Source organism: Bombus pascuorum, chromosome 1 (genome assembly GCF_905332965.1).
Source record: "Bombus pascuorum chromosome 1, iyBomPasc1.1, whole genome shotgun sequence".
NCBI classification, from domain to species: Eukaryota; Metazoa; Arthropoda; class Insecta; order Hymenoptera; family Apidae; genus Bombus; species Bombus pascuorum.
The window spans coordinates 31,749,245-31,766,063 of NC_083488.1; the positions used below are offsets into that span (position 1 = coordinate 31,749,245).

A 16,819-nucleotide genomic window follows, 5' to 3' on the forward strand; every position below is an offset into this window, starting at 1 on the left:
TAATGTGCGCGATGTACTGGCTTTGCTACTGGATCGTAGATGAACTCGCGATATCGAAATTTATTGGATCGGTATATAGCTTTCCTCTTTTCGTCTCTTCCTCTCGATAAAATAAATTATAAACTTTTCAACTAAATTATTTTCACAGATACACGAATTGAATATTTGAGTAAGGTGATCGAAAAGTAGTTAAAAAATATTTGTTTCAAATATCTCGTGAATTTAACTATTTTCTCACCACTTTGGACCGATACTATTTACGCAGATATTTCCATTTAAACTAATAATGTAACAGTTAAATACATCGCCGCACTTGAAAAACCTACACGTATATGCTTGTGTTAATACGCGATTGTTTAAACCGACAATGTTTTCTTATGACATTTTTTCCACCTGCGCTAATAACAGAGTTACGAGTTTAAAAAGACGAATGAATTTCTCTGCAGAATTGATTTAAATACCACTTCGAACCGATACAAAAATACTATAGGATCGATATAAAACCACTTCAAAACCGATATAATAACGGGCTGCAGAAATACAACCGGAATCGATATCAGGCAAAATCTTTTTTATTCGTAAGAGTTATGACATTATTTCGATTATATAAGCATTACAAGAACGAGGATCGATATCACGAGCATTTACAACCTCTGCCAGTGGTTGACTTCAGTGGAATTATTTTACGTAATAACGACAATTTCGTCGATCGACGGGCATCTCTAAAACGGCGTAAGTAAACGATGCGAGGTACGTCGACGATGGGACGCATGATAAATTTAGCCGGGGTACAACGTGTTTGCGTTCCACTTCCTAGACGCGAAATCGAACAAGTTGGTCTTTAAGATTCCCCCGCGACATTTACACGCGGCGTGAACTTCGGGCAAATTGAGACATTTCATTTCTTGCGATTCGTCAACATCGTAAACTCGACTTGGAATTAATTACAATCTCCCATACCTAATTAATAATATTTATGTATGTACGGTGATATTGAATTATCCGGTGTATTCATTGCGATTTGTAATTTGCAGGTGGAATTAATCGCTACCTTACAGAGAAAAAAGAAAGAAAGTTTCTAAGTAATAATCGTAAATATCGAATGTATGATTGCTCATTTATAATTGTTTAATTTTTGTGATATTACGTTTCACGGTACAATATGATACGTTTTTAACGATGTCTCGTTATGTGCATATCTCGTGTATCATATTTTGTAAATCATATCGATACAACTTTGTTATCGCGCGTTCTGAATATTTTCAGAACATTTTAGTATTTTTTGTACCAATTATTAGCTGCAATTGGTTCGAATGAATTTGATTTAATAATTTATTACCCGGTTTCGAGATAAATAAAATTTAATACAAAGTTGTTAAGTAATGTTGATTACGTAAAACATTTTAAATTCTCTTCTCGATATAAAATTACAGTCACTGATTTTTCAATTTATTAAATGGATAACAAAATCTAGACAGATTATAAGAAGATAAGCTTGCACGTAACTGACTGGAATAGGAGACGCTACTCGATATAATTATTTGTAAATAACGATAATTATTCACGTTATTGTCTTCATATTTATGACATTTAACGTCATCAAACTATGTACGTTGAAAGGCGAGTTTGCAAACGAGCTTAGACAACATATTGAAAATATTACAAGCTTGTTGTTCGTGGAAAGAGCAGAAGGTAAGAAACAGCGGTAAAAGAAAGAAGGGTGTGTTCGAGGAGGGCGATCTTCATCGCTGTCCCCGAGGCGACGATAAATCTCGCGAATCTGAGGGGGAAAGGGTGTCGGTGAGAAAGGCCGGGCATTACAAGGATGAAGCAACAAATCGTGTCGCGTTAAAACGCAGAACCCTCGTAATATCGCGTCGAAGCCCAGGGCGTCGCTTAAAAATAGTGCAACTGGAACGCACCGTTTATTTCCAAGCTTATTCGAAGATCGTTATGGACGGATGAAACCGGCGATTAAATTAAAGGGAAAGCGAGAAACGGAGGTTGGAAAATCGGTGTCGTCGCTGAGTGGGAAATCATAGGGTAATATCGCTCGTTGATAACTTTCTCTCTTCTTTCAAAAGAGAGACACGCGCTCGAAACAGCTTGAACGCGATTAAACGTCAGAAGGAAAATCCAACGTCACGGTGGATAAGAGACGCTTCGAGACGCAAGAATATGAACAGGGGAAACGAAGGGGAGACGAAGGCAAGGGGAGAAGTGGCTCGGGCTGAAGATAGAGAAAAAGATTTAAAGGCTCTTCTGAATATTTCAAGACGAGTTGTTGCCACGGCAAAACGTTGCCGCGGGACGATTTAATTGAGCGTTCTCCTCTTACCCTCTCGACGCTCCGTGTACAGCCCCTCCGGAGGAACGTCAACTGGAAATGCATATGCATCCGTGGCTCGCGAGCAACCGCTGTGCATCCAATTGCAGTCGGCGTTAAATGGAAAAATACACGCTTCCCTGATCGCTTCGATGTTCGTCAGATTCATTCGCACCCCATGGTTTCGGCTGAAATGTCTAGAGGGTTACCTAGGATACGAGCTGATGTATTTCAAATGCAGTTATGGTACTCTTGGTTAATACTGTCTTTACGTTACGAACTAACATCGAGTTGTTTAATTTATATACGTATTTTGGCAACAGTCTCCTAGTACGTACATAGTTTAGGCCTTAATAATAATTTGTTAATCGTGATAGCCGTGCTTTATTAGCCGATGCTAATGAAATTTCAAAATGTTTTGTACAACAAATAGAATATGTCCATGAAAATGTTATATGATAAACGTTCAAATATTTTTCTGATATAGTACATCATAAAAGAATAAATAAAAACAATAACTGTATCAACGATATTATCCATGGATAAACGTCAAATTTTCTTCTCCGTTCCTCGAATAAAACATCCTACGCGACTCCTCGATCAATAAATCTCAATAAACAAATCGAGGTATCATTATCCCAATTGGCGCGCCATTCCTTAATATTCTAAACGCTAGCACGTTCACCGTGTTACACAGCTTCTGACAAATTGCACGTTAATACTAGATGCTTGTGATAAAAGCGGCACAGTGATAATGCCCGGGCTTTTCATTGCGCCATACCGGGACAATAAATTATGTTCGCCGAGAGGCTAGCCAGTATTTGGCCAGTGCTTTGTGCTCATGTTGAACGTCGACGATGCATAATCGACTAACGAGTCGAGTCGCATCCACATTTGATGCCTCGATGTTGCTATCGGATACAGGTGTTTCCGATAGCCGTGGTGCAGCTCCGATCCGATCGCATACATTTCACCCTACCATGGAATTTACGCGGAACAATATGCTTAGCTAGCATGGTCGCGTGGAAAATATTTTGGCTCGTCCGCTTCGCCGAGTTAGCAGCGATGTTCATTGTGTCTGGTTTTCACAGTAGGGTGGAAGTACACGATGTTCACACGAGTGGAAGAAACAGGATACAGAATTGTTAAATGATGGTTATCGCGCATCCTTCGATTCGTATTTTATTCAATCGTGTTTTTCGTATTATTATAAAATTTTCTCAAGTTTGAGAAAAATCTTTTGCCACATATTTTACGTTACATATAAAAAATAACATAACCTTTCTTTAACTAAGTAACTTTTAATTTGCATCTTAAAGCAAAAAGTATTTTAAATTGCATCAAATTACATATATTAGTTTCGAACGTTGAATCTACAAATTCGAGTCCCAAGGTGCATCTTTTTTATAAGCATCACACCTAAGAAGAAACACAAGAGTAGCAAGCTTCACATTCATCAAAAATACTCGAAACCACCACTCTAAAGAAGTTATTTTTACGTCGAAAAAAAAAAGAGGAAAGAAAAAAGAAAGATACATCAAACCTGCCACCTTATGTTCGAAAAATACCAGTTCGGTCTTCGGATAACTTAAGGGAGGAGCATTTGTTGTTTGATTTAATGCGTTTCTCCAATCGAGAAAGCGCGCTTCTACCAGGAAGCATCATTTCAAATCCGTTCACTGTATTGTTTAAGGCAGCACACCATAGTCTGTAGTATTCTAGAAAATATCGTTTCTCCTTCCTTCCGTTTGCTCGTTGTTTCTGTCTGTCCTTGTTTCACTATTTCTCTTTTCTCGTACGTGTACACTTGAAGAGAGAACATGCCGGTGGATACTCCAGAGGGAACATGGACGAAGACCTCGCGGCTATATTTAAACGGACTCGTAGACATCGCCTCGAGTCTCTTTTTTCCATCCAACATGCCACGAAGAAGCATCTGCAGCTTGGCTTCGAAAAACTGCACAACTATGACAGGTCGTGTCCTCCTGGAAATCGCGGAAAGTCCGCAGAGAAAAACGTGACACAATTTTCTCGCTGTTTCACCCGTGTTCGCTGACTCCAGACGTCATGGAAAGCTGCGAAAATTCTCCTAGCTTTATTTATTCGCTTGTACGTTTTGTTTGCTTTTCGGTGGCAATTTGAATTCGATCTTAGGATTAATTTTATTATGAATTGTATATTTTGATGAAACTCTTAACAATTGTTTATTGCATCACCAATTCGAATCAATGATCTTTTCAGACATTTTTTTCTACAAATTTATAAGATTTTACAAAGGATACAACTTTCATTTGACTTTTTTTTGAAGTTTTCTGTCATCTACAATTTGCAATCACTTAAATAGTGGAGGTGATTCATGATCATGACGAAAGAGAAAAGAAATTCTTATTTGAAATCGTAGTTACTAAAAGGAAAGTGATAACTTAATAGATCCTTTTGTTATTGCGTTATATTTCTTTGTCCTTTGTAACACCATTTACGTAAATTAAATAAAATTCAAATACACACAAGATGAGAAAGACGTACAACATACGATACTGAAATAAGGCGATAAATTCTGATAGTGATCAATCAGATGTACCTACAGCCTACAGCTGTTAATATTGTATATAACAAATATTTGTTGTTCAAACAAAAATGTACCTATAATCTTCCCAATCATCGTTAACAATTCAAATTCAGAATTAAAAGATTATCTTTCGACGATCATGACAAACAAAAATCGAAAATAAATTGCAATTTTATCGAATGACTGTTTCCTCTGTTTGTTTTCAAACAAATAAAGCAATGAAATATGAAAGATAAATATTAATATTACCGCTAGTAGACAATATTTTTCGCGGAAAATTTGACAATTGAAAATTCAATGGTACACAGAATATACAAAACGTAGCGTTTTTCTGTGAAATCGGATTGATGCAGTGCAGCGTGCATCGTGCACGTTGGTCGATGAAACAGGCGTTTGAAAACCGTGGCGGAAGAAGCGTTCAAACGTCGCTGTCTTGTTAGCGACGACCAATATTTGCCGCCAGAAACGACAACAACGCGGTCCGCAAACACAGCTGATCTCGCAGATCAATTGCCCGCATTGAAATCAATTTTGAGACTCGGCCCGGCTACAGATCGGCCTATTGCGCGATGTCACTGAACTTAGTCGTTTGAATTATATCTATCTACCGATGATTTTTCTACTACACGAATGGTAAACACATTCGAATAAATGGAATTTTCTGAGTGGATTTTCGTAATTGTGATTGGCAATTCGAGATTAAACTAAAGTGGATAAAATTGAAAATGGATAAAGTTGGTGAGCTGTTAACTGGATTGGACACATTTAGCTAAACTCGTTTGTTGAACTTTTCCATGCATTAATTAAAGATAGACTTTTTCCTTCTTTAAGATCATAATGATATACCAGTATTTATGTATTTATATATTTACACTATCTGTCGTGATTGAACAATTTTTACTACTTGAATTGTATAAGTACAATTTACGAATATAACATATATATATATAAATAAATATATATGTATTTATATATTTACAATATCTGTCGTGATTGAATAATTTTTACTACTTGAATTATATAAGTACAATTTACAAATATAATATATATATATAAATAAATATATATGTATTTATATATTTACACTATCTGTCGTGATTGAACAATTTTTACTACTTGGATTATATAAATACAATTTACAAATATAATATATACAGTACAGTGTATCCCCATCATATAAAGCTTAATGTATCCGAGATAGATTACAAATGTCATTGAGTACACGTGTACTCACCTAATTCGAATTAATGGATCTGGTTATGGATTTACATAGCGTTAGCATAGGATGTGTGAAGTGTTATATAAGTTAATGTAACTCGAGATATCATTTTCGCATAATCTGATCCGCTATTCTTTCTAGTTTTGAATACCTCGTCGTGGACTGTTACATGCGCTGGCAAATTTTGTCAAATTAGCTAAAAAACAACTTGATTGATTAAATTCGTTACTCTTCATGGTACTTTGTAATAGGCAAGGGAAATGAAAATTTGTCCATATTATTCGACACGATGATTATTCTAATTATTAATTACGAGCTTCGCCAGTTGTTATTCGATTACTTGACGATTACTTGGTCGCACAATTCATTTAATTTATCATACAAATTTAGAAATAATTTATAAAATCTAAGGGACGAAAGGAAGCGAACGTGCAAAAAAAAGAGAGAAAGATTGACATCCATCGCAGTGGTAACTAATTTGCAACGAATTCTAGAAAGAATTCGCATTTAAACTCCATTAAAAGAGACTTAAGTGCATTTCTATTTATACGCAGATTCTTGAGAACGCCGTGCCGGGGATATTCAATCTTTCGTTTCAGCCTGAGCTTTCAGTTAGTATTAATTAAACTCCGAGCCGTTGTCATTCTGTCGTAAAATAAATAGCCCGAACTAAAAGCTACGCGTGACTGCGCTAGGTGCCACTGAAATTGGCAGAGCACCACGAATCGGTGCGAGTACGTTGCTCTTCCCATGACTCGCCGAAATTCGAGCCGACCACTTTCTATTCGTTAACTGTACGTTTTGATGGAACACGATACCGTAAGTTTGCCGTTTGCTAGGTCTGTTGATTTTCTGCGGGAACAGGATGTGGATGTTGATCCACTCGGCTCTGTATTTCCGACCAAAGGACCTAGTTTCTTTTCACGTATCTACGATGGATAGTCAGGAGAAGTACCATACATTTGCGTATCTTTCAATACCTTAATATGCATATGTAATCTACATTTCTAATTTCTAAAAAAAAAAAAAAGGGATCTCGGTTTCCATTGCACGTACTTTGCGCCTAGTTCCTAATTTGTTTGACTGATATTCAAAAAAAGCTGTATACACTACTTGACAGTGTTATCAAATGACGAAGAATTCAGAATGGATGATTCAGAAAATTATTTCTTTGATCTCACATTCTCCAACTTTTGGCAGATAATAAATACAAATAACTACATCATGTGCAATAGTATCTAAGGTGTGAAAGTTATAGTACTACGTGTAATAATTTATCTGAGTTTCTCTCGTGCTACGGCAAGAGTTACGTGGCATTCCTAGTCTAGTTTAGACGATCAAATATCTCTAAACGATAGGAGTAAAGTCTAAGCCGGTTCGAAGATATTACGTAGCTCTTGGCTGAGTATCGTTGTACAAATATTATTGCAACTAGAAAAACTTAGGCAGAGAGTAATTATCAGGTTCCACCACCTAAGAGTAATTACATAAGGAAATTCGTAATCCGTATAGTAACCTCTCAGTAATAATCTCATGAGGATGATATTGATAACACTATATTTAACGATGTGGTTTTCACAACATTTTGCTGACTGACAAAAATTCAACGATGACTGAACGACTTGTCACAGACACCTTACATTTATGGCAATTCTATTTCTTCTTATAAATTTTGTTAATTGCGCTATAAAGTGTTACTTGTATGTTAACAGTATTAACAATATTAATTTTATATAATATTAGCAATAGCATAGCAAAATCATAATAACTTATAGTTTCGGTGTATTTTTACTTGTACAACGTTCTAACATTTTACACCAATTTTATACGAACATTGATTATAATTTCTACATATTTTACTTCTTTTTTACCTTTCCTGTTCTCGCTGTTTTATGGTCCCTATTTTCTCGCTGTTTTTTCCTTTTTTATACTCTTCGTTGTTTTATGCAGACGCTTTAATAGACCATGTCTGCAAATATTTGTCCTCGAGAGGTGGATTGCCAGCTACATATCTCCCTGTCTCTCGAATGATCTTGCAAGTGGACAAGTCTCAGATGGTTTTCCCTCGAGTATGATGCGCCACGTTTGTAAATTGCAGATCTCCCTTTGCAGTATCGTGCTAGAATTTTCTTTGCTAACCTTGAATAATAACTGGCTAAAGTAAACGAAACAAGAACAGCGCATACGCCAAAGGCAATGAAAATAAAGCTCCAGGTATAAAAAATTAATTTGTTGGAACTGAGTTGCATAAGAAATATTGTGGGACGTTAAATGTTACAGCGCACAAAGTTGAAAATATGCCGGATAGAGGTGGACGTTATGTTTCTTCTCCTCGTGACAAATAAATAATTCAGAAACGGTGGCAGGAATGGAAACATTGGATAACATTAAATATTAGAGTTCGTGAAGTTGAAAATATCGCCAGATAGAATCGCGGGCAAACTTCTTATCTGCTTTGTTATTTATGAACTCGACCAGCTACGAGATACGATGTATGACATAATTTTTCTGTTTTTTTTTTTAAGTTATATTCCAACTAATTATATATAAATTATATTTTAAATTATAGTCAATAAACGATTAAATTAGTACGTAGACGTTTAAGCATTTTAAGCACTAACATCTACACAAACCTTTTATCGTTTTATCGGATCTAAATAACGTCACATCGTCGCATGTAAGTATATAATTTAATATAGATATTATAGGTAAAAAAAGTCTCCATTTTTCATAATCGATGCAATAGACGCAACATTTCACAATTTGGAAAAGTTGTAACGTAAGAATTCCATATGATATCTGTAATTAATTTTCATATTTTCATTTCATCATAGAAGTTAAGGATTAATCACTTGCCTGCAGTTTTTCATTTAATTTCAACATATCCACGCTTCGATATTTAACAGAAATTAATTGAATTTTTAATACTTTCGAATTATTTATCGAGTTTCATCGAGCAAAGATCTTTTATAGTTTATGATATATACCTTCAATTTTAAATCGTAAAACTTTAACTATACGCCATTAGAAATCTTAAACTATTCATAGGAAGGAGAAACAATTATAACTTAGCAATTATAGAGAATGACAGTATGATCGGGCTCACAATGAGTGATTTATCGGTTTGTAACTACATCGAGAGACTCGACATCCCTGATAACCGGACTCCATAAGAGTCTTCGGCCGCAACTTCCGGCAACTTATACGGCACCGGAAGTTTTCCAATTACGCGGCGAAGCCGTTGCTGTTTCCCCGTCGAAGCGTTTAGTTCTTGACATTCTCTCGTCGCCACTTTCGCGGCGACGAAGGCTTCTCATTGAAAGACTTTTGCGTCGAGCCACTCGCCAGGATCTCGAGAAACTTCATTAAATATCTTCAGCTTCCGATGACTTGCCACGCAACTTGCAACTGAAATTAATTGGATACACCAGTACACGATTTTCGTAACGGATTTGCATGACGACATAGTCAATAAAATTTTCTCTTTAATTGGAAGGATTTTTAACTTTAATATTAAACTTTATCGCGATTAACGGTTTAGTGGTGAGGCACGTTAGTTTATATTTTCTGTGAAGTAATCACACCGTAATATGTAAATTATGGTGTATAAAAGAGATATGTAGTAATCGAATATAATAACAATAACTATTCTCAAATTTTTATATTAATATCTCGATCGATTTAAAAGATACTTCTTTCTTATAATAAAAGAAAACTTTCATTTACGTATGAACGCGCGTATTAAATGAAACGTGCAATATTTTGGGATGTAAACTTGAATCTGACATTCGCACGATAATTCGTCTATTTCGAAAGAGGTGGTTCATCTATATTTTAGGATTAAAATAGGTTTTACAAAATGACTAATTTTTGGAAATCTACCGCGACAGAAAGAGAAACGCATCGATTTATTTTGTTCACAAATAGAGTTAAAGATTGCGTAAGAACGAAGACAAACCAGGAAGTGAAATTGAAGGTGCATACGATTCTTGCCAAAAATACGCTCCGCAAATGTCATACGGGATTCACTTTCGACATACGCGTGTCACGCGAACACCCAGAGAGGCTGAAATCGTTTCCTTGATTCATGCATCGAAATACTGAAAAAGTTGGCCACCACCCAACGCGTAAAACGTGAAATAACAACCCGTTGAAATGGATCGTCGAACCGGCCTAATCGGCATTTTGTAACGTAAACACGTTATCGTTTTCTTCATACGCTATTTTTATTCCGAACGTTTCTTGCATGGAAACAAGATATACCTTTTTGCAATACAATAATTGCCATTTTCGTCCAATACTTTATTTCATCCTTGTACGTTGCGAGTGCATAAATTTCCTGCGAACTCTTCAGCTGCAACAAGTATATAGAATTATAATCACAACGCATCCTGAAATCAAACATCAAAGTGTGCTGCTTAGGATCCCATGAAATTGTGAAAGGCAATTTCAGCGTTCATTCAGTCTAAAACCAGAAGAATCACGTATTTTCTTCGGACGAATAATACCGTGGTAAATTAAATTTCCTGCCTTCCCGATCCCATTTCCTCGGTGTTCTTGTGCTCGTAAAACGAAGCATTACTTTCGACATATTAATCCGCGCGTGGTCGGAAACCAGAATGAAATCTGCGAGCGAGATTATTTCTGTAGAGACGACACAGAAAATTTTCTTCATTCTTCCACGAACTGTTTTCTATTAAATATGCGACAAATTATATTTTCTTTTTTTTGTTTCTTTCGCTTCTTTTGATCGTCGAGCGAACCATCTCGAACGGAACTATGAGAATCGCAGAGGCAAAGACGGGACAAAAGCTGTTGAAATGATATTTCTAATGAATATTCACTGCTTAAGAGGGAAAAACATCGAAAAAGAAAAGAAAGAGAATCTTTTACTTCTATCAAAAGTTAATTCATAATACTACCGGAAGGACCTTTGAATTTAATCGACAAAATTTCATACAATTCAATAAATGGAATTTTACTGTATTTTATCAAATAGCGCAGATACTTTAAGAGAAACACGATTTAGATAGAAAATGATGATTGAGATTCTACCTTTTCACATTTCTTCCTCTCTTCTATTTCTATCGTCGAATAATCCTGCATTTAATATCGTCTAACGTACTCTGTCTGAGGAAAAGATACGAATAAGCCACGTTACATCTCGAATTTTTCCTCGTCGCAACATTTCATCGAATTCATCTTTATGATGGAATACATAATGCAATTTGGTGGAGACGAGCCGAAGTTAACGTCGGTTGATGAATTACATACGAACCGGTTGACCGAGAAAGACGAACACAATGTTTCCTCGGTATGTTCCATCGAAAGAACAGCAAAATAAATACAAAAGGCAAACTAACGCCAAGCAACGTGATGGTTTGTTGTGGAAGAAAACGCGTCTGTCCTGGATAGAAGATAGATTAAATTTATATAACCAGCTTTCTGTATCTGAGTTGTCTGAATACAACCGGCTACACTAATAACCCTTTCAACCGTGTGACGTACGTACACGTCGTAATATTAAATTTGCAATTACTTTGGCGCGTTCACGCGTACGCTGTGTACCGGGCAACGAGCTTCCAAGTTTTCATATCGTTCCGCGATACCAAACGGGTAAATTCGATAAAATGCAAATGTTTATTAAATCGTGAAGTGGCACAGTTGCGTTTCTCATACGGAATGCGCGGTGTTTTTGTAAATAACGTTGAACGAATTATAACTGGAGCGTTACATTGCGCAATGTGCTGTAATGTAAAATATATTTCAATGTTCGATGCGTGGAAATGCAGAATTGGTTTGATAAAATACGAATACAGCGTTTATTCGATTATACGTACGTCGCCGAACATCCAGCGATAAGTGGATCTATCATTTTCCATCGTGTTTTTCATCGTAAATATCGTATCATAAATCTTTTATTTATAAAAATTAGAATTTGCATAAAGATCTGCTAGCCGGTTTATCGATAAGAAACAAGAGACATAATATTTTATATACCTTCCTTCGTCCCCTCGTGAACGATGTATTTTTGTCTATGACCATTTACTTTGGCCTTCAACAAGCGCCTGTTATAAATGGTCAAGTATCGACGTCATTTTGTAATTTTAAAAAGACGTAGCGGCGTTTTCGTTCCGCGGAGTTCATGACAACTGGTGGCACGTCGTAAATTATAATAATGCGACCAGTCGACAGAGGTTAAATCAGACTGACACTCTTCAATTAGTCGGCCTCCCCTCGAGCTGCTATCGCTCGAACCGCATCGGGCGCCCACATCCTCATCAGTAACGCGTCGATCGCACAGATCTGATACAAACACAATCCTTGCTTGTTAATATACAAACATTTGTTTCTGAAAAGCCACACGTGTACACGAATTACGCGATAATTTTCAATATATATAAATTTTAAATATCAAATATTATTGGATGATCATATAGAAGAAAAATAAACGCTGAGATGTTCTCTGGAAATGTTCTCAATTATACTTATTTTACTCGTGTCAATAGGCAATCGCAATTTGTACGGATGATGTTGATGGTCTCGTAAAAGCAAATAAACGTGGCTCTTTCTTTTCATTAGCCGGGAAATTGCAACGAACCGAGGTTTTCCTGCTTTTCAGCGGGAAATATCACATCGTATCGGTATAATCATTGAAAGGTAAGTAGTAAATAACACCTGGTAGTTAAATAAATTACGTAAATATTTCTGATGAATATTTATACCTGTTACTTTGTTCCACGGAATAATCAGGTGCAGTATATTCGCGGCTTTGACGCGAAGAAATACAAGCAATGAAATTGGATTCTCTTAATTAAATTATTTTCATTATAAAACGTTTAAATCAAAATTGTAATAAATATTACGACCAATACTATTCTAAATTAAAAAATTCACGTACAGTCTGTAATAATAATTTATATATAATATATTTTATTTATATATATATGTAAACTCCCTAGAGTTCACGTGGGATAGGGACTCTTTTTGTTTTATGGGTAGCACGACTTTTTCTAACGGACAGAGCGACCCTCTTAGGGTTCTACGGACAACCATTTTTGAGAGACACCCTTTTCCCAAACGGACGGACAGAGAGCAACATCAGAGACAGACAAGAGCACAGAATAACCATTTAAAATTTTGAAGATTGACGAAGAAAGATCGGTAGCTCAGGACGTTGAAAATCGATTCTCGATTTTCAGGTAAACATTGTATAGAACTTGTTATTTCGCGTCTATGTAAATTATTGTTGTTTATCGTTATAGACGGATATCAATTGTTGTTTATTTTTTGTATTTTATCTAACTATTTTCACAATAAAACTCGATTTTCAGACTTCAGAATCGATCACCTGAATTACCCCCAAGATTTACGATCTTACATATATAATAATAATTTATTATTACAGACTGTACGTGAATTTTTCAGGAATAATTCCACCTTATTCGAAAATATCGTGTGAACGATAGAAATCGGTTTTACTGGCATTTACTCGTTCATTGAAGCATTCTATCAAAACCCACGAATGTTAGGAATAGAGATAGAGTTAAGTTAATAGTTCTTGTCTTTTACTAGCGACAAGATGTATTATTATGTCAAGAAACAGTGTCTCAATTGGAGTAGATCCTCTGCCACCCGAACCTCCATTATTCCAGCACTCTATTATTCAAACACACTACTATTGGGAGATTCTATTAGTCGAACATGGTTCCATATAAGTTGCGTTGCAATATAATACAACGTAATAGTAATATGTGCAAACTATTCAACATAAATTTTAATCCTGTCCATGATGCAATATAGTCGTTACAAAAATAAGCAAAAATCGTAACGTGAGATTATCAAATAATTTCAATATTTTATGTTTTTAGAGATACGGTAACATCAATTTTTTAGTATCTGCGAAATTATTTCTACAGAATGCGTCAATCGCCTGTCACGTATGGACATCGGGATATTATCTCACAAGATGACACAAATCTGTAATAACTTTCTTTCTCATTTTTGTGCATACAATTCACCCAGCGTGATCGTTCGTAAAAGCAAATTATTACCAAACTCACGTAATCGATCAAGTTTATAAATCTTCAACTGATCTTCCCCTGTCCAGCGTTTCCAGAATGCATAAGGGGAAAAGACGATTCCAAAGGAAATCTAAAATTCCAAGAAATATTTCAACCGACTACTCTTATCCCTCTGCAAAGACCAAACATTTTACATATAACATTGGACTGCACACCATTTGCAAACTCTGCCAATCAGTCCTTGTCGTATTAAACGAATCGTCCATCGATACGTGGTTTTCCTTTAAACTGGCAACTTTAACCGGCAAATATTCAATTACACGAAACAAAAATCGGCCTTTGGCGGTAAAACGGCGCGTGAGAAACGATCGTTTCGCGGGCGTACAATTTATCTATCGATAAAGCGGGATCAAGGGTAGAAAGCTGGCGTGCAGGGTTTGAGTAGGGATGGCCAAGCTGTAAACAGCCATTTTTATGGACGATAAAGCAATATCGAAAGATTTCCCGGTCGAGCTGCTTTCAATTCGACCAACCCAATGGAAAGCTTTTCGCCACGCCGACGAAATATCGAGAAGGCTAAATTGACGGTAGGAAACCCTGGATTTCCGTCAAGGGAGAGAGACAGAATGTAGCTGCTCTGACGGATTAGCTGATGGACGGTGACTATCGATGGATCGTTTATCGATCTTGGACAAATTGGATGAGAACGATCTTGCCGCTCGATTTTCGTCGATTTTCCGTGCAAATTCTACGAACGCCATTCGTATCAATTTTCCACGTTTTACAACTTTCATCCACTTTCATTTTCTTTCGTTAAAAGCTTTTTACGTCTTGCCTGGTATTTCTTACTTTTCCGCCTCAGTCCGTCGATCATCTCAGCCTTTCGAAAAAATCGTTCATTCGTAAAGAGATCTCGGATTATCATTCCTGTCACGCCGAAACTCATCTACTTTTTCGTACGTTCTATCTTTCGGATTTTTCTCCATTCCGGTCATTCCACATCGACCGTTCTCTATCACTTTTTCGTTTATTTTTCCCTTCTCGACGGAAATCCAACGAATTCCCAAGTAGTTCCCGGGGAATTTCCAGAAACCTCGTAAATGAAAATAGAGGCTTGTCGGGTGCGTAATGTGGCCCCACTCGGTTCTTTATCGTTTCTATGCTTCAAAGTTTCTGACAAGGACAAATCGTGTCGTCGTGGCCGGTGGCGCTTGAAATTTTTAGCATTAAGCGTGGTGTAGATATTAGCCGCGTATTTCGCCAATGTCCTCGAATATTTTCGGCATAGGAATCGATCTCTAAGCCTGTTTGACAGCAAAAGCTGTATTTCACGGTGATTTGCAAAAGTCAGCTGATAGGTGGCTGTCGATCATTTGCTTTGAGAAGACAAGGTTGAAATGAACTTTTCTATTATGGGACGAGGTTAAGAAATAGTAGGCGGATTAGGAAATGCGTGGATTTAAACGAAGCGTGGTTACATAACTTGTATTGTCTTGCAATAAGAATATGATCAGATACAATAACGACCAATGAATCACTTCATAAATCATCTAATCGAAGATTAAGGATATGAATAATTGGCGACTTATATTGTAATATCAAATGTAATTATTTATTATTTCTGACTATGCAATATCTGTTTAATCTGTAAATTATGATAGTACAGTGCACAGTGGTTGCATATTTTTATTTCTCCTACGGGAATTATTATGATTTAGTTATAACATATTTAGACATCTAACCACATAATAAGAATATTTTTAATACTTTTGCAGTGTTGTCGTATCTGCTCTGAAAGAGCGTGTTTTCCACACAAATTGATCAATATTGCTTCGTTCTCTGTATACGTCGACATTTCTTCGTATTCGAGCATGAAAAAGAGAGATTTTACATTCCGTGCAATATATGTCCAAAAAGAATATTTATTACCTTCCAACTTCAAAGAATATACCATTTGTATTTGCTTTCGTCAAAAATATGAAAACAACGGAAAATAGTGAATTTTTCAGAAAAAATCTGCTAAGCATTGCTAAGCATTAGAAAATTTATTACAACGAAGAATCCTTTGATAAGCCAATAATACTAATCTGTGAACCTAATAAAAAGCAGGAATTTAACATCGCAGAAGGAGAAAGATCGCAAGTTTTTCGTAGAACGATTAGCTTTCGAAATTGTTGTGTATCGTAAACATTCGTCGAGGGAGGAATAAGCATTACGAAAATAAATTTCCACAGTTGGCCGAGCACGTCGAAAAAATTTCATAAAAATTTCACCGTGTCCGGTGGAACAAGGTGCTCGCGATTTCTTGCTTTACCTCGCGATGGTCCAGTAAAACCACGGTAAAGCCGATAATGGACGTCGTAACAGGTTCTCGTTCGACTTCTTGGCAAACCTTTGCCTTCTGAATTTAGCCAAAGACCGTCGAGGCTGCTTGCCAAAATGTTTATGGTGACTTCTTGAACTAATATCGAAGTTCGGCAACGAGGCGCAGCTCCGGAACCGTACACGACCGGCATTTTAAGATACCTAATGAACTGCTGCCAGGTAAGAAATTGATGTTTCATCCTGCAAGGTTTGGTTAGTAACAAATATATATCGAAGGAATTTTGATACCGTGTTTTAAGAGGCATTGAATACCTCTCAGTTACGTTTATTCATTCACGAATAGATCTTGAAGCTCG

The 16,819-nt window shown here is 36.4% G+C and overlaps 1 protein-coding gene and 1 long non-coding RNA gene across 5 annotated transcripts in view; one reads left to right on the top strand and one right to left on the bottom strand.

Annotated features, from left to right (window-relative positions):
- LOC132910434 (treacle protein-like) overlaps nucleotides 1–16,819 on the top strand; it is a 38,696-nt gene that overhangs the window by 5,409 nt on the left and 16,468 nt on the right. The window lies entirely within an intron of this gene.
- On the bottom strand, nucleotides 7,297–12,354 carry LOC132910413 (uncharacterized). Of its 2 annotated transcripts, none has more exons than XR_009658771.1 (3): nucleotides 11,955–12,354; nucleotides 10,378–11,861; nucleotides 7,297–9,522 (listed from the first exon to the last, which is right to left on the bottom strand). It is a non-coding gene; the product is annotated as an uncharacterized LOC132910413 (long non-coding RNA). The 2 variants fall into 2 exon arrangements; XR_009658772.1 differs by having other exon boundaries at nucleotides 7,297–10,505; nucleotides 11,170–11,861; nucleotides 11,955–12,341.